Raw genomic sequence first — 24,990 nt, forward strand, 5'->3', positions numbered from 1 at the left:
AAATTCCAAGAAAATCAAGAGAAAGAGTATTAAAAATTTGGGTTTCAAAATTGTTTTAACTTTACTGTTGAGTTTAAAAATAAAAAAAAAATATTGAAAAATTTACTTTGAACACTGAATTATATATAAAGTATAAAATATTGCTTATGTGCAGAAGAATTGTAATGGTAGTTGTTTATTCTTTAGAGATCTAAATATTTAAGTAAAATATCAATTAATCATATATAGTATTTTTGTGTTGCAAAATATACACTTTAATGAAGCATAATCTTGCTTTTTTCTATTATTTTTAATTTGCTGGGAATAGCAAATGCAAATTTTACAGAATACTTATAAAGAGAAAGAAATTCATAGATGGTGGTAAAATAATTTGTATCTGCTTTCCTCATATAGCAACATTAAATTCCACTGTTGGTTGTGCAAGATGGCTCAGCATAGCAAAACTATGAAACACCTTTAGGTCAGTGATGTGCTGACAGGTACAATTAATTATGGCACATCTACTACAAAGAGCAATAAAGATACCTTGCTGTCTTTTGAAATCCTGTGTAGAGATACATATATATACACAGTATTTTAGAATTATGTACCCTATAGATATTGTCACAGTACATACATAAAATATAAAATACATTGTGCAATTTAAAATACATACATATATTTAACTATATATATAGATATATATATATATATACTATTACACACACTTGAATAATGGACACATTAAACAATGTCACATTGAAAAAACTCTGTCAGTATGCCAAAAATTGGTATTAGCTAGGTTACAGAATTACCAATGGTTTGCATTAATTATTTTTTGCTCAGTTCTAATAGAATGGAATATGAAAATAATAAACACTCATGTAAATTTTCCCAAGAGAAAAAAAGTCAATGTGACTGACTGATATTTGTGAAACATAAACATAAATAAGCAGTCAATTCAAAAGTAAAGCAGGAGTTCCCGTCATGGCGCAGTGGTTAACGAATCCGACTAGGAACCATGAGGTTGCGGGTTCGATCCCTGGCCTTGCTCAGTGGGTTAAGGATCCGGCGCTGCCCTGAGCTGTGGTGTAGTTTGCAGACGCGGCTCGGATCCCGCGTTGCTGTGGCTCCGGGGTAGGCCGGTGGCTACAGCTCTGATTAGACCCCTAGCCTGGGAACCTCCATATGCTGTGGGAGCAGCCCTAGAAAAGGCAAAAAAAAAGAAAAGACAAAAATAAAGCAGCATTTGGTGGTCCATTTCCAATGTTACTATACCTACTATTTGAATTATTTGATTTCAGTTTCTTTCTTAAAGTAGTGACAATAACTTTGGGCAGTTTGATAATTCTCAACCCTTCCATTTCATCTTCCCTGAAAATTCCCATTACATTAGATTCTAAATTCTCAGTGTCTGGGAGAAAAAGATTTGGAAGGAGTTAGTGGGAGAAGTTTAGAAATCACATAAAATATATTTTAATATAACTCCATTTGTCATCACCACTGTCAATTCCTAATATTCAGAAAATTGGAAGAACTGCTTTGCCACACTGTATACATTTAATTGAAAACCCTAAAACTAAAAATTTTTTTGGCTTCATTGTATGTAAGAATCACCTGTGCTGCCTGTTAAAACTAAAAAGAGAGTCTCTGCCCTGGAGATTTTGTTTATATAGATCAAGGTTCAGCTCTAAGGATATGCGTTTTTAACAATTAAAGGATTCTCATGTGAGTTCCTGGCTGAAAACATTATAGTATCATCCTTCATTTGTAAATGAAAGACAGATTAAAGAATAGTTGGAGAAATGAACTGCTTCTCTAAAATATTTGGTTAGAAATATGCTTTCTGGAGTTCCCGTCGTGGCGCAGTGGTTGACGAATCTGACTAGGAACCATGAGGTTGCTGGTTCGATACCTGCCCTTGCTCAGTGGGTTAATGATCCGTCGTTGCCGTGAGCTGTGGTGTAGGTCACAGACGTGGCTCAAATCCCGCATTGCTGTGGCTCTGGCATAGGCTGGCAGCTGCAGCTCCGATTAGACCCCTAGCCTGGGAACCTCCATATGCCGCGGGAGTGGCCCTAGAAAAGGCAAAAAGACAAAAAGAAAAAAAAAAAGAAATATGCTTTCTTCCCCCTGTTTGCATAGTCTTATACTACTGATGCTTACTAATATTTTAAATGAGTTGGTAAAAAAATAACAAGCAACTGAAATGGAGAAGTGATTTTTTTCAACATTTCTGTCAAGTAAATTAATTTTGATTATATTCCCAATTTATTTTCCAGATCATGAATCAATAAATTCATGTGGTCATTTTTTCCTCTTAAAATCATCTGATTCATAAACAGTTGTTTTTAAGTTTGAGAATGCAAGATGCGCATTAGTTTTATGCCGGGAAGACAAGAGGAAAAACACAAAATATGAATATTTTTCAATCAGGCTTGATCACAAAAGTAAGTTTAGCAAGACCACGTATTTGCTCTTTAGTGCCATTTAAAAATGGGTACTTTAGCCTCCAAAAAAAAATGGTTATAATGTTGGCAGTGAACATAGTAATTATTCAAGGGAATGAGAAGATGAGAGTGGTTTGCCTCAAAACTTTAAGGGAAAGAAAGCCCTGCAATTAAAGAACATGCTTTTAACAGAAAGGTGTATTTATTTCGTTTTTTTTTTTTTTTTTTAAATCATAACCTTTGAACAATGATTTGCTCCTGAATGTTCTTAGCACAGGTGTTCAGGTGTTCTGTATAAATGATTTGTCAAGAGTAATTGGTGGGTTACATTACCTTAAAATAGTTATTTCACTGGTGAATAGAAGAGGAGGTGTGCAGGGGAAGTTTTATATTCTTCTCAGTATGTTAGATTTTAAAAAGTCATCCATAGATTACACAATTTCCCAGTATATTCGTCACTGTAATTTAATATAAAATAGGTAACATTATTTGATTTTGCAGTTTCTATATGAGAAAGTTTTCTTAGGTTTTTAAGGATATAAAGAAGCCTTTAAATTAAATACAAAGCTGATATAAAGTAAATAAGGAGTTTTTCATAGTGACTGCTATTTTATCTTAGTGCTATGCATTCAATAAACCCCATTTGCATTTAGGAAAAAGTCTAAAATAAAGGAGGTGTCTCTGTGTGCTTTGTCATACTAGCTTGATCAAATTGCATTCTTATGTAATGAATTTGTAAGTCATAAGCATCTTTTCATTTGCCATGTGTGGACCTTATGAACTAGCCTTATGCCATTTAAACTTGGAAGACTTCTAAGTCATGTGATATGTTTTTTATTTCCAATCGCGCTTCCGTACATCTATGTACATTTGAAATGTGATAGAATAGGGCAAGGTATTTTTTAGAGGGGAGCAAACTAAACTCTATTTTATACTTCATATGTACCCAAAATCAACTCTAGTGTCCAAAACAGTACTCCAAGTTTATATCATCTTTTTTTTTTTTTTTTTTTTTTTTGTCTTTTTAGGGCTACATCCACTGCGTAAGAGGTTCCCAGGTAAGGAGTACAATCAGAGCTGCAGCTGCCAGCCTACACCACAGCCACAACAACGCAGGATTCGAATTGCATCTGCTACCTACACCACAGCTCAGGGCAACGCCAGATCCTTAACCCACCTAGCGAGGCCAGGGACTGAACCGCATTCTCATGGATGCTAGCAGGGTTCATTAACTGCTGAGCCACAACAGGAACTCCCACCGCATATTTTTACATATATAGAAGGTGAATTATTATTAATTCAGTTCTACGTGAAAAATAAAAGGGCTTAACATACAATAGGCTTCTACATGAACAAATATTGTACCATTATTTTATTTAGGAACAATGTTGTATGGTGTTTCCTTTTCAGTATATAGTACAAATTCCAAACTACTTGTCTAAATTCATGTTTTTATTTGTATTCTGTTCTCTTCAAATTCTGAAATCAGCTAGCGAATTTTTTTGTAAGTGACCTGACATATTAATCCAGTTATAATCACTTAAAGTGAAAAATGTGCCCAAACCTTCCTCTCATCCAGTCATATTCATGAAATCCAGTCTTACAGATATGCATTCTAGTAATATTAAATCTTCAATTATCTGAACAACGAGAATTAAATCTCTTCATTTATAAATTTACTCAAAAGAAATGATTTCTCTTTTTCTCTACCCTCTTCTCTCTCTCCTCACTGTCTCTCTTTTTCTTTCAACTTAGGACCCTTCATTCAAATGTAAGGTTTATTTACAACAGTATGTGAAAAATAAAAAAGTGGAACCAGTGAGCTGGTTGAAACATGCTTAGAAACCCAATTCCCTTCTTCTCCCTTTTCTCCACACCTCCAGGTCACCTCCAGAGGAAGGTCTCTTTTGCACAGTTCAAATTCCCTGATCTAAGACTAATGAAAAAAAATAGTGAGGAAAAAAGTTAACACACTTGCTTCACACTTTATTTTCCTTTCAGAAATTTGAAGCCCGAAGTGATATGGAATTACCATAATTTTAAAATAATCTTTAAAAATATAGATAAATAAATGTAGAGTTTGAAAATACTAAAACAAAAATAAATTCTCTACATAAGTAATCAATAGAGGAATTTTTCTGTTTAAAAAAATATATGATCACATTCATTGCTATTTTCTTACCAAAAGGGGGTGCTATTTGACTATTTGGGATATGTGTGCATACAACTATATATATGTGTATATATACACACACTACACTGACAGTTGTATATATTTATATATATATATACACACACGTATATAAACTATATAAATATATGTATATATTTAAATAAACATTTATGTAGCCAAACTGATAATGCAATCTACTTTTGCTATTTGTGTTCACACAAATACAATCTAGAAAAAAAGTGACTTAAATTTTAACAAGCAATATTAACTGTCAGTAGTATAGAAATCCCTTAAGTAAATCCACACATACGTGGTCAATAAATTAAAGGAGGCAAGACTATACAATGGGAAAAGCATAGTTCATTCAACCATGTTGAGAAAACTGGACAGCCACATGCAAAAGAATGAAATTAGACCACTATCTTACACCATACACAAAAATTAAGCCAAAATGGATTAGACATAAATGTAACATCTGAAACATAAAACTCTTAGAAGAAAACATAAGTGGTAAACTCCCTGACATTGGTCTTGGCAGTACATTTTTTGGATATGACTCCAAAAGAGAAAATAAACAAATGGGACCCACCCAAAATCATTTGCAGAGCAAAATAAACCACTCACAAAACTAAAATGCAATGTACTGAATGGGAGAAAATATTTGCAAATAGTATGTCTGGTAAGAAATTAATATCTAAAATATATAAATAACTCATAAAACTCAAAAACAAAAATTAAAAAAAAAACACGATTAAAAATGGGCAGAGCCTCTGAATAGACATTTTATTCCAAAAAAGAATGCATGTAGCCAACAGGCACATGAAAAGATGATCAACACACTAATCAGAGGAAAATGCAAATCAAAACCACAAGGAGATATCTCACACCTGTTAGAAATGCTATTATCAAAAAAACAAGTAAATATTGGCAAGGATGTGGAGAAAAGGGAATCCTTTTGATCACTGTTGGTGGGAATGTAAATTGGTGTAGTCATTATGGAAACAATATGGAGTTTCCTTAAAAAAATTAAAAATAGAACTACCATAATATCCAGCAATTCTACTTTTGGGTAAAGAAAATAAAACACTAATTTAAAATTATATGTGTACCTCAATGTTCACTGAAGCATTATTTGAAATAATAAAGATATGGACACTTATGCTAAGTGAAATAAATCAAAGTCAAATATATGATTTCACTTTCACATGGAATTTAAAAAACAAAACAAACAAACAAAATGAAACTAAACTCAGATATGGAGAACAGATTTGTAGTTATCAGAAGGGATGGGTGTAGAAATGGGTGTCCAGAGGTACATACTCCCAATTACAAAATAAATACGTCAAAAGGGAGAAAGCACATCTGTCAGTAATGTACCTTCTTTGTGGTGATGAGGACAGAAGGCAGTCTTTATAGTTAATTCCCTATAAATTAAAAACTGAATAAAAACACGTTTATTTTAGACTTAAATAATTGTTGACAAGTTGAACTTTGTATCAATGTACTTTGTTAGTAAAAGTGTATGATAGGTACTGTACATAAGTTCCTCGATTTTCTATTACATTATTGACCTTACGGTTTATTGAAGTTCTGCATAATTTGTGGATATGAAACAAGCTATGATGCAAATATTTTCTCCCATTCTATCTTTTATCTTTTTCTCTATGTGTGGTATATTTTAAAAATATACATGATTTTAAAAATAATATGCTTCAATTTATTAACATTTTAATTTTGGCTTTTGCATATTGTTTCATATTTTTAAAGATTTTTACTTTCTAAATGCCGTAAGAGTATTGTTCTATCTCAATTTTTTCAATTACTAACAATCCTATATTTTTCTGATACTTTGTAGTTTGGCTTTTATATAGTTCTTTATTTGAAATATTTGGATTTTAATTTTTATGATTATCTGATTAGGAAATTAAATTATAGTTACTCTTTTCAATGCAATTTCCAATTTTTCTACCATATTAAAAGTTTCTTCATTTTCTCAAAGGATTAAAATACCACCTTTGTCATATACTATAACTAAACAGATTTAGTTCTGATCTTGTAGTCTATATTTTCATCAATTTATTTATTAAACCACAGTTTTATAATATATTTTACCATCTGATAAAGTTATCTTGTTTTAAAAATTTGTAATGTCAGGCACATACCACAAATAACTTAAAATACGTTAAAACAAATACACAAACATGGATGTTCATTAGCCAAAAAGGGAAAACAACTCAACTATCCATCAATACATAAACAGCCAAACAAATTCCAAAAAAATAAATGAAATAATAGTATACACTGCAATGTGTATACATTAATGCTGCTGAGTGAAATTATTCTGCTAGGTGAAAGAAGTAAGGCACAAAAATTCATATATTCATAGAAATATAGTAAATCCATAGAGGCAGAAAGCAGACTGGTAGTTGACAGGGGCTGGGGAGGAATGAGGAGGACATGTTTAGTGGGTATGAGGTTTTATTTTGGAGTGATAAAAATGTTTTGGAACTAGATAGAGGTAGTGGTTGCACACATTGTAAATGCAGTAAATGCTGAAGTGTTCACTTTAAATGGTTCACTTCATCTTGTGTGAATTTTACTTAAAATATTAGGTATAAAATAAGCTATAAGGATGTATTACACAACCTGTGGAATATAGCCAATATTTTATAATAAATAGAAGTAGGGTATAATCTTTAAAAAAAAAAACTTTTAATGCCAAAATTCGTATATAGTGTTTTCCAGATTTATTTTGCATTTTCCTTGATGATTTGCATTCAAATTGTACATGATCATATTATCTTTGAATAATAATAATTTTATATCTAATTATTATTTTTACCTTTTTTGTCATATTTTGTTGGCAAAACCTTCTAATTAATGTTGGCAAAAGTAGTGATATTGGGAAGTCCTTTTCCTGATTTTAAAGGGAAAAGGCACTGCACATTTTGTATATGTACTGTTTAGTGTCCCAGTCCCCTGGGACAAGTATTACTTTAGATACTATTATTATTAGTTATCTAATAAAAAAGTATTACTTTAAATACTAGAAGTTTAAATGGAGGGACTTTGGTTAGAGGATTAGTTATAAAATGCTATGAGAATAGGAGGAGCCAAAGTAAAATACAAGATGTTGCTTAAATGTCTGAAATGACCTTAGAGTATGAGGAACAGAGGAAGAAAGTTATGTTACATAAAGCTGAATAAATACACTCATGACTGAGCCAACTTTTAATTTATGCCTTTAGAACTGCCACTTCACACCTGAGCAGAAATCTCAGAGGCAGTATTTATAGTATATAATACTGTCCATTAAGTGTACTATCCAATACAGTCCTGAAAATTAGAGAGAAGGCATATGGAAAAATTTGGATTAAGAGCCAACAGACAAATCAACAGCAAACTTCATGTCTTCAGTTACTAAGCAATCTTATGCATGCTTCTACCCATATTTAAACCTCCATAAAATAACATCAGTGATAATTTCCTTAATTTGCATGATGAAAGTATTCCTCAGGCAAAGATGCACAAACACTTCTGAACAGAGGCTAATTACAGGTGTACTGGTCACTAAATGCATTTCTGGGTAATGTTAATTCCTATTTTAATTAAATATTCAGATATTCTGGACCTAAAAATACACTGTAAAATTAACCATGAAAAACACTCCTTATATACAGTAGTAGGAAAAATGGTAAGTCAGAAGAATTATGAATGTCTACAAATAAATACCAAATAGCAAGGAAGCCAATATGCATTAAATGCCAGTCTTCATTTCTGTAACTAGAAATGAGTGAACAGTTGACATTTATAAGTTCAAGTCTAACATTCTTCTCTTGTCCTCTTTGCCCTCAGACAGTACCTAAAACTTATCATAGTTCTTAACCTGGTGAAGTGACCAAACCTTGATTTTGAAGGATCTGCATCTTTGGTGGTCCTGATCTTATTAGGTTGATGGCATCTTGCACTTATTTGTTACTAAACATGGAAATAATAAGAGAACCTCCCCCCAAAAAAATTTTTAAGTTCCAGGTATAGGCCTCTCAGAGTCTACTGGATAGAGCCAATCCTATTTTTCCTCTTTAGGATTTAACCTTTTCTGGGCCTGTTGATTCAGTCTTATATGGAGCCCAATGGAACCATTAGGAGCTGGAATAGCTCCTCTGGAAGGAGCATTGAGATATAAAACCTCTGAATTAACATCAGAGGCCAGAGTTAAAATATTAGGCACCAAGTATTTTGTGAGTAGCTTATTAGGTGTAAGTGAAACCAAGTAGGGCTCTGCGGGGGCCCTCCAATTTCTCGTTTGTAGGAAAAAGGCTTTCAGCCTCCTTGACTTTCTCAGAGTTACAAAGGGAAGATTCAAATAGTTACTAATTAGAAGAGTGAGAGAATGAAGAAACAATAGTGCAGCATGGGCCCTGGTCCTGCTTCCTCCTCAGGGGATGTGCATAACAATTTGATACATATCTCAGAGTTCTTCTGCAGACATTAAGGCTTCCAGATGGTGGAGATGGTAACTTCAGGTTGAGCACAAGCATGTAGACTCCACATTGGTTGGAACCAGAAGAAGGCTGATGATTGAGATTTCTAGAATACCAACATGTTACCTCTCCACTGAGCAATCAGATGAAGGTTCCATACTCTGCAGCTCTCCCTCTAAATTTTGTCTATAAATCTTCTTCCATGAAACCCATGGGAGAGTTCAGGTCTTTTGAGCAGAAAACAACAATCTTCCTTGCATGGCTCTTGCAATAACCTTTTCGCTGCTCCAAACGCCAATGTTTTGGTTTGTTTGGCCTCACAGTATGTTGAGTACACTAATTTGAGTTCGACAGCATACATAAGACATTATTACTTTGTTTTAATTAGGTGGCTAAGACACTATGGGAAAACAATGGCACCCCAAGTGTCACTGTTTTTGAGCAATGTATACTTATTTTTCCCTTTAAATTTTACAAATTAGTTACTTATTTAATTATTGTGTGGCTTAGGGCTCTATTTCATGCTGATGTCATTCTGGAATCCAGATTCACAGAGTAACTACTCTGTTATATTAATATATGCAATGACAGAAGGGACAAAAGGAAGCTATGATAAATGACAGTTTGAATCCTAAAGAAGTGACATGTGTAACTTTAGCTCACATTTCATTGATCAAAGCAAATCACATGCCTGCTCATAAATTCTAAGGGGTCAGGGAAGGGTAACCATGCCAGATAAATAAAAAATGAACTGGAAATGCCTGGTGAACACAACTGACTACCATAACCTGCCCTCCTGATAAACAAACATTTGTTTCATTTTTCCTTTCACTGTAAAATACACTTACTGTTTCCACAAATTCATGGTATCAAGCTCAAAATCTAGCATTTCAAGCCAATTTGGAGTAATCTATCACAGGCTGATTTAGAAAAGTATATGCACCATATTTCCACTAGGTTGCCTTTTAGATTCAGAAAACTAATCAGAAGATGAGCTACATTCCCACACACTTCTTCCACGGAGAGATAGGGTGTACTCTTGCCATAACTGATATAGGAGAATCAACTTTTTCCACGTTTCCCCATGATTTCTTTTGGTGCTGAGCCCACATCTCATTCTACTTCCTGCTTAGAGAACTTTATCAGCTAATAGTTCATGTTAAGTTTCAAACACTGTTTCTTTTAATCCAAGCTTATAGACTTTTTGGCACTAAACACTAAGACATTTAACTGGCCTCAAATATTTATTTTGGCATAGTCAGTTCTATGTACTAGTGATCATGGCTAAGCCTTGTTTTTAAGATAAACTTGGTCATCCCTTCCTCCTTCCTTCCTTTCTCCCTCTCTCCCTCCCTTTCTTCCTCCCCTTCTGATATTTTTTTATTTTCTGTCTTCCTCTCTTCCTTTCTTTCTTTAGTTTCTTTCTTGCTCTCTTGACTTAATTGAATACATTTGTCTTCTCAGGTTTTGGCAGCAGAACTACATCTTTCATCTTTTTCCCTAAACAATTTGGCCAATTCAAAGGATTTAATTAGTAGTATACCCTTAAATAGCCCTTTAATCTAGAACGTATTAATGTATATTAATACATGCAGAAATTTAACAGCAAGAGTGATACTCTTGTGTGATACAGAGAGAGATACTCTTGATTTGATCTTTTAGTTTCAATTTGAATTTTTTTTTTTTTGGTCATTGCTGTTCAAGACATTCTTAAATTTATCTTTTAGCAGCTTATTTTTTTTAGGTTTTCTCTTCTAGAAGTGAAGGTTCCTGGATTTCTGATTTCTACTCTATTACCACACACACACACACACACACACACACACACAAAGGCTTTTCTAAGATTATCTCTTTCATGAACCACCTTGTCAAATTTAGCCAAGAACAACCAACACACAATACCAAAACTCAGGATTATGGCCTCTAGACTTAGAGTATAAGTTCATTATGCACATAATCCAATTCCAAAATCCATAGGGAACATTTTCCAAATGATTCACTGCTACATTAAAAGGGACACGATCCTTCTAGTCGCTGACTCCTTGCTTAACAACCATACACTACAGTGTTGGCTACTATTTTATATATACATATATATAATATTAAATATATATTAAATATATATATTTAGTACATAATGAAATGAAATAACATGATACTTTAATTTGTCAGTGCCCACTTATTATAATGTATTTCAATCTCTCAGAATGTTGTTCAAACTGAAAGATATCATTGGCCTAAAACAAAAAAAGCTGTTTATTTCTCCTCATTCTATACATATATAACACACTGGCTGAATCTCCATTCTGCAACATTCCTCTGGGAAACAGTCTGAAGAAGCAGCCATCATCTCAATTACTGCTGGTCATAATAGGAAGAGAGAAAAAGTGCTATGAAAATCTGACTCTTATACACATGGTTTCCATTTTTAGTTCATTGTTAATGCAAATAACAAGTTGAAAAGTGGTTCAATGTGCATCTGACATTGTGCTTACATGCTATGAAGTATTTCATACATATCCATGTCTTGATTTCTAGTCCTATGTATTCTGGCAACAAAAGAAACAGAACCAAGAAATGGTCAATGTTTCAAAGTCTATGTATCATCTCATAGAACAGTATACCAAACTTATGGTGTGGTCTCTTAGCTAGAGCCTAAGCTGAATATTCAATAGATAATCCCCACAATTTATGAGACCAATTGTTTCTAAGTGATGTAATATATCTCAAGAGCAGTAAACTTCATGGATGTGAGGCCATCAATATAGTTATTTTACTAAAAATGAATATTTTTTGATAGAAGAAAGACTATGATATTATAACAATGAATACTTCTAGACATTCTAAATTTTGGCTGGCATAGCATTACAGGAAGAAAGATATTCAGAATGAAAGTCTTTTCTATTAAGGATAAATCACTATGACTTAAGGGTCATAATGAATGCAAGCACTCTGCCTCTATGCAACTTGATGGTCTCTTTGGTTAACTGTGCTATAGCACAAACTTAGGCTGATCTCTGCACTTAGGAGATTTGACGCACATGGAGGTGGTAGTCCTATCAGTGTTAGAGAAGAAATTCCTAAACTGTTAAACACACTTGCAACCTCCACTCCTGCTATTGTCTCTTTGTACATGATTACATGATAAAAGCACTGATATTAAGGAAAGAAGCTGACTGACAGCCAAGCAATGGGTCATCATGTCCTGCTAACTACTTCTAGCCTCCTCTGGCAGTGAGCACTCTCTGCGTGCCTTCAAATTGTGCATAAATATCCACATATTCTGTACCCATTCCAAAAAGTCAACTAACATTATTCTTGCTCAGATTTCCTTTTAATCAATTTTTCAGTTTTGTTCTTTTCAAATTCCTGACCTCTTGGCCAAAATGTTGGCCACTCTCTATACAGTTGTGCAGGATCTTTGGCTATAGCAACTCTAGTCAGAGTGAAAAAACAAACATACTTTATAATAGCTTGCTACTAAGAAAATTTTCCTTCCTTATTGTCTTCAGGCACATTCCTGAGTGGGATTTTGATGCTACAGCAATATCCAGATGATGTCAACATAACATGAAGAACCATCCAAAAATTAAGTGTAGGCTTTGTTTTTTTTGTTTATTTATTTCCTCAGACTAGTTACAAGGAACAATTCATAAGGCTGTAGGTGTGAGGTGTCTATTGAACTAATCTTAAAAAATGGTTTATGTACAATCTGAAAATTCAGAACTGGCAGCCTAATGATCATTGTCCAAGAGCCACTGAGAATTTAACACTTAGAATCTCTAGAAACTCTTACTATTAAAATTAATGAAATTGAAGAACATAAGAATGTAATACATTTTAACAGCAAGAGAAGATGAATCAAAAGAATAAAAAATACACAGAAGTAAACTGTGACATAAATAAGAGGCATGATCCACAAGGAATGAGATTCAACAACAAAATATAATGCCATAAACTGGAAAATAAATCAAATTTATTGTTCAAAATTTGAAATGCTCCATTGAATAATAGTGTAGAAGAGAAAGTATCCTATCAATATATACCTATAACTTTATATTTAATTTTGTAAAACCCTTTCTTGAAGTCAGTTCTCTTCAACTCACTTTCAAAAGAATAATAATTAAGAAGAAAGGCATGCTCCCTGCAGGGTTTGTTACTGTGTGCTTGCTAGTTCTCCTTAACTGTTAAATTGGAGCTTTATTAAAATTTCAAAATGCACTATAATGTTTTTAGTCAAAACAGTAATATGACAAACAAATTTTTAAAATTATTTTAAGAACATTTATGTCTTTTCCAGTAGTAAAATTACATGTTTTAAATGGACAGTAATATTCTTCATAAAAGTTCCTTAAAACTGGCATGGACTGTCTACAGGATCCAGAACTAGACTTTCTGGACATTTTTGTAACTTACTGACTGTGTGTATTTGCCAAGTTAAGTGACTTCTCTATACTTCAGTTTCTTAATTTTAAAATACAGACATAATAATATCTACTTTTGTGAATTATAAATGATAATATTTTATAGTAACTGTCAAAAGATTCATATAGCGAGTAGCACTGATGATTGATCATAGGCAGTCTCATGGATTTATGAAATGGATTCTATTGGTAATATTTATCAAATTCAATACAATTGCACCTGCTGGAGGAAGAAACTACTAACTGATATCTCACATTATTTTTATCTTCTCCAGGGGTCAAAATATTTTCTACATATATTTGCCTGGTCAAGAATTCTCTAATTGATGGGGAAATGCAAATCAAAATCCCAATGAGGTATCACCTCACACACACCTGTAAGAATGGTTATCAAGTAATAAATAACAAGTGTGAGAGAGGATACAGAGAAAGAGAACCTTACTGCACTGTTGGGTGGAATGTAAATTGGTGGTGGAACCACTGTGGAAAACAGTATGACATTTCCTCAAAAAATAAGGAATAAGGGTAGAACTACACATCATCCAGCAATCCTACCATTGAGCATTTATCTGAAGGAAAAGAAAACACTAATTTGAAAAGATATATCCACCCCAATGTTCAGAGAAACATTATTTACAATAAGTAAACTACGGAAGCAACCTAGGTGTTCATCAATAGATAAATGGATAAAGAATATGTGTGTGCAGGTAAAATATTGATTAGACATAAAAAAGAATAAAAATTTGCTATTTGCAACAACATGGATGGACCTAGAAGATATGCTTAGTGAGATAAGTCAGACAGATAATGACAAGTACAGTGTGTTTTCACTTATATGTGAAATCTAAAAAATAAGATAAATGTAACAAAATAGAAACAAATTCACAGATACAAAGAACAGATTGGTAGTTGCCACAGGGAGAAGGGAGGAAATAGGTGAGGGTGATTAAGAGGTATAAACTATTAGGTGTAAAATCGATGTCATAAGGATGTAATGTACAGCACAAGGAACATAGCCAATATTATATTCTACTATAACTATATAGAGTATAATTTATAAAAGTATCTTATACTGTATTGTACATCTGAGACTAATAAGTCAACTATATTTCAATTTATATCTTTATCAGATAAGCACATTTTAATTTGTATTGCCTTTGAAAGCTCATAGTCATCTGTTTTACTTGTTCATATATGAAACACAGATCAGAAAAATACCTGCAGTTAGGCTGCTTATAACTTATTAAGGTATTTTAGTGTGTTTAATAAGGTGAATAGTTGTATAATAAGTGAAGAGCTAGCTCTCAAATCAATTTTAGAAACCTAAATAATATTGTATCAAATTAAAATGTCTTTTTTTCTAGGCAACTTGTATTTTTAATATCTCAATTACAAGTGAAAATGGCTGTTTTATTTAAGTCTATAATTATTTGGGACGACATAAACATGATTTAATATTAACACGTAATTTGTTCCACTAATTATTTGGAAGTGCATTTACACACTCAGTTGTGCCCAAGGAATCCCAGGCAATATTTCTAAATGTCTGAAATTTGTAAATAAATGCTTTGCCACCCATTTTTCAATAATATGTAAAGGTAGCTATTTTAATGAATTTAACAAATAATTTAGTTTTGTAAAATGTAAGTCTTTGTTATCATTATCTTCAGCATTAACATTTCCTGTATCATGTTCACGAATAAAGAAAGGTCTGGCTAATGGGATGATAATCTGTGTTTATATAATAGGGACTTCAGATTTTATAATATAATGAAAGACGATTTGTATCAGGTTTCCAATTTCAAGTACATAATTGCTTGTTCCATTCATTTTTACATAGGCAATTTTTTCAAAGTATTTCTTTATGAAAGGTATTTCAATTGATATAATTATTTTGAGACAGTGCAGAATTCTTCAAATATGATTATGGTGAACAGATTCTAAGGTGGCTTCAACTGAGGGGAAATTTATAACTCAATTTTGTTTCTCTCTTAGAACATAATGATCTTCATATCTATACCAGAAAAAATTACTATCAATTTAATTTGGTATGAAGAGCCAAATTTTTCATGAGATTTTTATATTTTTACACTTACATTTTTACAGGTACAGAATTTAACTTTGTTTGGCTATTTTTATCTTTGGCTATTTTTGCCATTACATTGAGATTCGATTGTGGACATATTGATCCCCTTGGGAAATTTTGTTCCATCCTGACAATTCAAGTCACAATTTAACTGAAGAAACAATGAGTGAAAGAAAAGAAAGGATGTCAATTAAATCTATTGAGAAGAGTGAGGAGATACAGTTGGACCTATAAATACATTTCCACAATGCGAACTATTTTTAGCAAGTATTTTTCAAACTGTTTCACAATTACATTTTTAGGGAGACATGTCTGTATATCCTTTATTTTTATATTGTATGAGCACTTGCTTTCAGGGAGAAATAACCCATAACATATATTAACATATATTGTATATTAATATATACAATTATATATATATATAGTAGTACATTACTTGGTAACTCTACTGCTTCTTTGCAGACTAAATATCTTGTCTCAAACTGGCTGAGTAAACTTTATTTTGCCTTTATATTGCAGAAAGACTAATGAGAGAAACAAATATGTTAATATAAATTCCGTTTTACCCTAAGAGCTCCTCCATGTTTTGTCCCTTGTAGTATTTGTTAAAACAGCTTAGAATGGAAACATCTAAAATTATCAACTGTAGAGTAAAAAGTAACAAAATAATGGAAGGCAAGGATAAATGTTTTAATTTTTAGATAAAATATTTAGCTTATTAATCTAAGATTAAAAAAACTCATATGTGTAAAAGTACCTGAAACCTTTACATCAAGTATCAAAAGCAAGCTATCAGCTGCTTTCATGAACTTCCATTAAAAATTTTACTTTGAAACCTTTATTGATGTAATGTAGTATATATGTGACAAACATTAAAGTTTATAAAGAGTTTATAATGAACAGCAGCAACTCTTCACACTCGCTTTGTTTTCATTCACACTTTCTAGAGAGAGATTTTAACTGTTTCTCATTTTAGTTTCAACAGCAGTTTCTTCTAAAACTACAAAACAAAGCTTATTATATTATTAGTTTTTCAAGTTCAGATATTGATATCCAATTTAGAAAGGCAAAGATTTAATTCACATTTCCTACCTAACCTCCGGCACAATTGACTTTAATTCTTTTACTGCTTTTACATGTAACTTTAGATAATATCCTTTAATCAATACTTTTTATTCGGTCTTCATTCCCACAACATAAAGTGAACATTTTAATGTTAACATTCTTTCCTTAATAGATGCTCTTTCACCTCCTAGTTCTTTCAGCTCTACCTTTACATTTATATTTTCAAGGCTGATTGAATTTGCATTCTGCTCACTATCATAAATTGTCATGCATTACTTTTCTTCTGTCTTTGAAGGAATAAACTCTGTCTTCTTTACTATATCCCTAATATATCCCAAATTTAAACTCTTTTAAGATGATGAATGAAATCTATTTTTTTTTTTTTTTTGAAGGCCACACCTAGGGCACATGGAAGTTCCCAGGCAAGGGATTGAATCCCAGCTGCATCTATGACCTACAATGAAGTTGTAGCCACACCAGATCCTTTACCCCACTGTACTGGGCTAGGGACCAACCTCACGCTTCAGCAGTGATCTCAGCCACTGCAGCCAAATTCTTAACCCACTGTACCCCAATGTGAATTCCCTAATGTATTTTTCTTGAAGACAGCATTTTTATTTTGAGCAGATGGTTCAAATTAGTACCTCACTTATATTTCTTTTCACTGAAACTCTCGCTTATGGCCACCATTTCTTATATTTCACTGTTTCCTCTTTACTGTTTTTTTACGCATATTATTAAAATAGATTCTCAGGTTATTTTCCCAGAAAGATCCTGGACATCTGATTGATTTTCTTAATTCTTTTTTTTTTTTTCTTTTGGTCTTTTTAAGGCCGCTCCCACGGCATATGGAGGTTTCCAGGCTAGGGGTTGAATTGGAGCTATAGTCGCTGTCCTATGCCACAGCAATGCCAGATCTGAGCTGCATCTGTGATTTACACCACAGCTCACGGCAATGCCAGGTCCTCAACCCACCGAGCAAGGCCAGGGATCAAACCTGAATCCCCTGTATACTAGTCAGTTTCATTTCCACTGAGCCATGACTAGGAACTCCTCATTTTCTTAATTCTAGCAAAAGTGAAATATCTTATTTTTTTATAGCTAGGTAAAGGATTTCTGTTCAAATAAGTTCTCCTCAGAATATGAAAGCATTTGACTTAGCGTGTTAGCTATCCTTTCTTGGCAGTGAAGTGTGTTTTTATCCTAATTCTTTTCCTTTAGTTGCTATTTATTTGCTTTTGTATTTTCCCACTGATATATGAAGAGCAAATTTTTTATGGAAAATTTTCATCTATGATTTGTATTATAATTAAATTCAATATTTCATTTTTTTAATCTCTAAAGCTCATTTTTGATTTGGATAGATTTGGATACCGGGTTTCAAAACGTCCCCTTTGATTTTTTTTTACATCCAATTTTTTTTATCTCTATCTTTTTCATTTCGTCATTATTCTAAGCAGATTAAATAGCTTTTTCCCTTTCAAAAATCTCAATCCCACCTGTGCATTCCCTTAAACTGTTTCACTTGATAACATAGTTTGCTTTTTCTTTGGGTTATGAAATGTTTAATGTGCACACAGAGCTAATTTGCAATCACTGATCACAGTATGGCAGTACTGTGATTGGCTATAGCAATATCCATGCTGACGGGTAAAGTATTGATTCAATTATTCTGTACCAGTGCCATATTGGTTGTAAATAGTTTCAATATTCTCCATGTACACACATATTATAATGATTGAAGAATAAAATAGCAGAGAACAAAATAATAAAATTATAAAAGAAAAATCACTTCTAAAATAATAGATTCTTCATAACATTTTAATATTCTAGCATTAATATCGTTAACAAAATTAAGTTATTGACAAAGATTTATACCCTACTACATTTTTATGTTTTAAATAAATTATGACCAGCAGTTTTCTATAACTATTTTTTATTTATTGTCATTATTATTTTTTTTATGGCGGCATCTGTGGCATATGGAATTTCTCAGGCTAGGGGTCAAAGTGGAACTACAGCTGCAGGCCTATGCCACAGCCACAGCAACACCAGATCTGAGCCACATCTGTGATTTATGCTGCACCTTGCAGCAATGCCAGATTCTTAACCAACTGAGCAAGGTTAGAAATCAAAACTGCATCCTCATGGACACTACCCCATGAGCCACAATGGGAACCCCTTCTGCCACTTTAAATATTTTCAATGTAAATTTTATTTTATTTTATTTTATTTTGTATTTTAGGGTCACACCTACAGTACAAGGAAGTTCCCAGGCTAGGGGTCAGATCAGAACTGCAGCTGCCAGCCGACACCTCTGCCACAGCAATGTAGGATCTGAGCCATGCCTGTGACCTACACCACAGCTCAAGTTAATGCTGGGTACTTAACCCACTTTTGAGGCCAGGGCTCAAACTCACATCCTCATGGATACATTAGTCAGGTTCATTACCACTGCACCACAGTGGGAACTCCTCAGTGTAAATTTTAATGATTGAACAGTAATATTTTGTCTCAAAGCATACTCATTTGTTTATTTAACCTTATTTTTGAGACATATAAGTTATGTATTGCTTTTCTTTATAAATTACATTATGACGAATCTCATCATACATAAAAATTTTAAGTCTATCATGTTTCTTGTTGCAAGGTGAAAAAAAGGAGGATATTAGCATATCTTTTAAAATTGTGTTTAAGAAAAGTAGACCATTTTAATCACCCATCAGCTTTTTCTGCTACTGATGTAATCTAGCTCTTTCTAGTACTGATAATTCTAATACCTTCTGTAGTTTTCCAAAATTCATATCTGAAGTGGAAACCTAATTTTATTTTGCATTCCTTTGATTGCTAATTAGGTTACTTATTTCTAAGATAAGCATGTGACTAAATCTATTACTATTTATACAAATCACTCAGTTGGTTTTATTCTTTAAAAAGGTCTTTTCTATAGTGAAACCTAAAGTTATTCCCTTATATTTTCTTTTACTTGTTTAAAATGTATTGGAATTAATGTTGATATTGTATATGAATAAAATTATGTTTTTTAAAACACTGAATAACTGTGATTGACAAATTATTGAACATTATCAAATAATCATATATTTCTCCACTCTTCCAAAAGATATCTTAATTATACGTGGGTTTTTTTTTTTTTTTTTTATATTTTGAAGAATCTACTTCTAGGCTTTCTTGGATTCCCCTGAGCAATCTGTCTACACTTCTAAGAGTGATACATTCATTTAATTAAGGTAGCATTTTGGTTCATTTTATTACTTGTAGGGCAAAGTTTACTGAATATTTTTTCGTTTTAAACATTTTTGAGATTTTTTTTCATGGGTTATTCTTCTCAAGTGAAATACAGACTAACTCACCATCTTAAAAAAAAAAAAGATATACCCATATTTCTCACAGAACTAGAATGAACAATCCAAAAATTTGTATGGAACCATAAAAGACCCAGAATTTCCAAAGCAATTTTGAGGAAAATAAACCAAGGAGGAGGCATAACTCTCCCAGATGTCAAACAATATTACAAAGCTATTGTAATCAAGACAGTATGGTACTTGCACAAAAACAGATATACAGAGCAATGGAACACAGTAGGGAACTCAAAAATAAATTCACACATCTGTGATCAATTAATCTTTGACAAAAGATGCAAGAATATAAAATGGGTAAAAAGATACTCTCTTCAGCAAGTGGTGCTGGGAAAATTGGATAGCTGCATATTAATCAATGAAGATAGAACACACCCTCACACCATGCACAAAAATAAAGTCAAAATGGCTTAAAGACTTAAATTAAGACAACATAAAACTCCTAGCAGAGAACATAAGCAAAACATTCTCTGACATTAACTGAACAAACATTTTCTTAGGTCGGCCTCCCAAGGCAACAGAGATAAAAATGAAAATAAACTAATGGGACCTAATCACACTGATGATTGTGCACAGCAATGGAAACCATAAAAAAAAAAAAAAGACAACTTACGAAATGGAAGAAAATAGTTTCACATGATGCAACTGACAAGGGATTAAACTCTAAAATACACAAACAACTCATATAACTCAAAACTAAAACAAACACACAAACAAAAAACAAACAAACAAACAAAAAAACAAGCCAATTGAAAAATGGGGAGAAGACCTGAGTAGACATTTCTCCAAAGAAGACATATGGATGGCCAAAAGGCACATGTAAAAATGCTCAACATCATTAATTATTAGAGAAATGCAAATCAAAACTACAATGAGGTACCACTTACACCAGTCAGAATGGCCATCATTAATAAGTCCACAAATAGCAAATGCTGGAGAGGTTGTAGAGAAAACCAAACCCTCCTCCACTGTTGATGGGAATGTAAATTGGTACAAGAACTATGGAAAACAGTATGGAGGTACCTCAGAAAGCTAAATATAGAACTATTATATGACCCAGCAATCCCACTCTTGGGTATATATCCAGACAAAACTTTCCTTGAACAAGACACATGCACCTGCATGTTCATTGCAGCACTATTCACAATAGCCAAGACATGGAAACAACCTAAATGTCCAATGACAGATGAATGGATTAAGAAGATGTGGTATATATACACAACGGAATACTACTCAGCCATAAAAAGGAACAAAATAATGCCATTTGCAGCAACATGGATGGAACTAGAGACTATCATACTAAGTGAGATCAGAAATAGAAAGACAAATACCATATGATATAACTTATATCTGGAATCTAAAATATGGCACAGATGAACATATCTACAGAAAAGCAACAAACTCAAATACATAGAGAACAGAATTTTGGTTGTCATGGGGGAGGAGGAGGGAGTGGGATGGATTGGGAGTTTGGAGTTAGTAGATGCAAACTATTTCATTTGGAGTGGATAAGCAATGAAATCCTAATACTAACTTTTTTTTTAAAAAAAGATACATGAACAAATAAAATCCATGAGAATCTGGAATTTCAATAAATCTATTAAGATATTTGGTGACTGTAGAATAATCTTTAACATCAAGCCTTTGTAATCACAGAGACAGGAGTTTGAAGCAGAGTTCCTCTGTTTACTAATTTCCAGGTTTAATATTTCACAACCTTAAGGGGAGGATAACAATATGGACTGAAAAGGGATGTTGTGAATTTTAAAGCAGATAATTATTTTAAGTGCATACCTGAGAACCTAGCTCTAAATAACCATTCAGTAAATGGTAGCAATATTAATGTAATTTTGTCAAATGACTTAGTAGGAGTGATTTACTGATCACCCTTAGCCCCTTTCTCATTGACAACATTGGCTAATTTCATCTGCAAAGTATTTTTGAAAATTAAAACCATAAACCCAGCCTTCTTTGTCAGAATGAGAGGATAACTGAATACAGAAAAACTGTTTTGATACAATATTAAAGTTATAATTATGTGTGGTGTTGAATAAGCCTGTTAGTAATTTTCTGGGTTTGCCTTATGTTATATTAATGACCTTCAATGAATCATGACTCCCTGAGTCCATGATTTTCTACCCTGTGACAGCACCAGTGTTACCATTAAAAGGTGAAATTTATCCACCCTTTCTAGTCTGTTAAGGTTGCTAAAATTAAATATCACAGACTTAGCAATGACTAAAATTATTTCTCATATTTCTGGAGGCTGAATATCTATGATCGTGGCACCAACATGATTAAATGAGGGACCTCTTCCTGGTTCATAGACCACACTATGTTCTCGCATGGTGAAAGGGGCTCATGATATCTCTGGAGCCTCTTTTATAAGGCATTAATCCCAATCATAATGATTTCACTTCCATGACCTAAGCACCTCCCAAGGTCTCCATCTATATTACCATAACTTTTGATGGCTAGGATTCAACATATGAATTTCAGTAGGGAGCATAGACACTCAGCCCACAGCAACCCCCCTGACTGCAAGCTTTGCTTAATATTGCTTAGACCAATAGAACATGGCAGACATAACATGCAAGTTCTAGAGCCTAAGCCTTGAGAGGTCATACGGTTTTCATTTTCACCTGCTTCTGAGAATACCGTGTTGTGAAAGTCCAATCCAGCCTACTGGAGGATCAGAAGGCAGTATGTGGTGAATAAAAGTGCTCCACTGACATTTTGCACCAACTGCAAAGCATGTAACCCTTGAACTTTCCAGTCCTAGCAGAGGATTGTAGTCACATGAGTGATCCCAGTGAGACTAGCAGAAGACTACCAAGATTGCTGAACACAGATTTCAGGAAATAATGAAGCACTGTGTTAAGCCATGCACTTTTAGGGGGATATGCTTCACAGTAGTAGAAAAATAAGACAATATAGAACAAACATGCTGGGAGAGGTGAGTGCTTTGTCGTTCTAAACTCATTCTGTAAATAAACTGCCTTTTCTGGGGATGTGGTCTGAATACAAGGAGACAGAGTTTCTGTCTTAGTAATATACACTAAAGACTAACACTTCTTATAGGATAAATAAAAATGAAGTTCTTTCAATCTCATTTTCAATCTCTAACTATAATAAAAAAAATCTCATACATATTTGCATAAATATAATACAGTGAAAAGTCAATGTCTCTCTCTCTCTCTATCTCTTTTTTCTGTGACCATACTAAAAAGAAAAAGAAAATGAAAAATGGAAAGTAAACTCCATATCTGTGCTTGGAAATAAACCCAATCCCAAACAATGATTTTTGCAAAATGGCTCTCAAATGCAGTGACATTTGAAACAAATCTGGGAAATATGGATGGTGGACATATTTTGTCCCAGATCTTAAATAAACATCATCCAGATGAAACATACATGAACAAAAGTAAATTTTTTTAAAGTAAAAGTAAATATAATAAGTATTTTATACATCTCAGGATAAAATATTCTTTCCTAAGCATAACAACAACAAAAACTAATATATTACAATATTTGATTTCATAAACATCTAACAACCTATACACAAAATAAAAAGAAAGCGAAAATTATGAGGCAAATGATGAATTGAGAATGACCCACAATATTTATTACACAGATTTACATACCCAATAAGCAAGGAAATTACAAACAAATAGATACCAATAAAATAATGGAATGAGAAAACTGATGGTTCTTTTAGGAAATAGGAAATATAAATGTCCCACAAAAATATGAATACATATGTAACCACACTATATAAGCATAAATCAATAAAGCAACTATGAACTTGTTAAAAGTGATAGAGAAGATGGGGTGAATGAAACCCCACAAGTACATTACATTTTTTTAAAAACAGCAATTTTAAGTCAACTATACTCCAATAATTTTTTTTTAAATGAAATTTATGGGGACTTGGTGGAGAGGTTGAGGAGTGGAGGGTGGCAATTAGGTAAGTGGTTACTGATCTGGGCAAGAGAAATTATATGGACACAATCATATATGAACAATTTATACTCTACATAGCTTTATGCAGAATATAAAACTCTGATAGCTCAACAATGAGAAATCCAGATTGCTGAGAGCAAAGAGTGACACTATAGAGATTGAGAATAAATATCAATTTTTATATATTGAATTTCAAACTGTTGCTTCCTTCACTCACTCCCTAACTATTCCCATCCTATGAATTTTATTAAACAGGTGGTATAAATAATAATCCCCCAAAGGAACAGTTATTATTATAAATTAATCAATGTGGTGCCAATGCATACGTACTCAACATTTTTTTTAAACAGGAAAGGGCAATTTTATATACACACACCTATATACACATGTGCTTTCACTCCTGATTTAGAAACAAACCAGTACCTTGATAAACGGAAAATGAAAGAAAAAAAAATAAAATAAAACAAGAAACTGAGAAGGATCTGGTAAACCCTCAAAAATTGAATTAAGAGTAAATTATAAGCAACAGAAAGGAGAAAAATACTGTTAAAAACACCGTCACACATATAGAAAACATATGAAAGGAAAGGAATTACAAGACAATGGAAAAGGCAAAGAACTCTGAATAATTAACTCAAAACTAATAGATATATATGGCTAAGGTAACCAAACACTTATATGACAGAAGTAACTAGAGAAGAGGAAATACGACAAAATCTAATTAAATTTTGTCCTTTCACTGCTGCATTTGTGGTAAAAGGAGACTAATTCAACCTGTAGCAAATGCACTGTCTTAAAACAACGTTCCTCTTTAAATTATGTGACAAAGAAGAGCAAGAATGCATTTTCTGAACCCTTCTAAATTTGCCCTTCTCTTGTACCACTTCCTGTTCATTACCTCAAAGTATTTTTTTTTTAATTCCCCACATTTTTGGCTGCTGCAGCATACATAACACATAATTTCATTGACTTTACCTTAAAATATGACT

This window comes from Sus scrofa, chromosome 6 (assembly GCF_054392235.1).
Source record: "Sus scrofa isolate SSC_HxYL_T2T_F1_AM1 chromosome 6, Sscrofa_HxYL_maternal_Yorkshire_Landrace_v2.0, whole genome shotgun sequence".
Lineage (NCBI taxonomy): Eukaryota > Metazoa > Chordata > Mammalia > Artiodactyla > Suidae > Sus > Sus scrofa.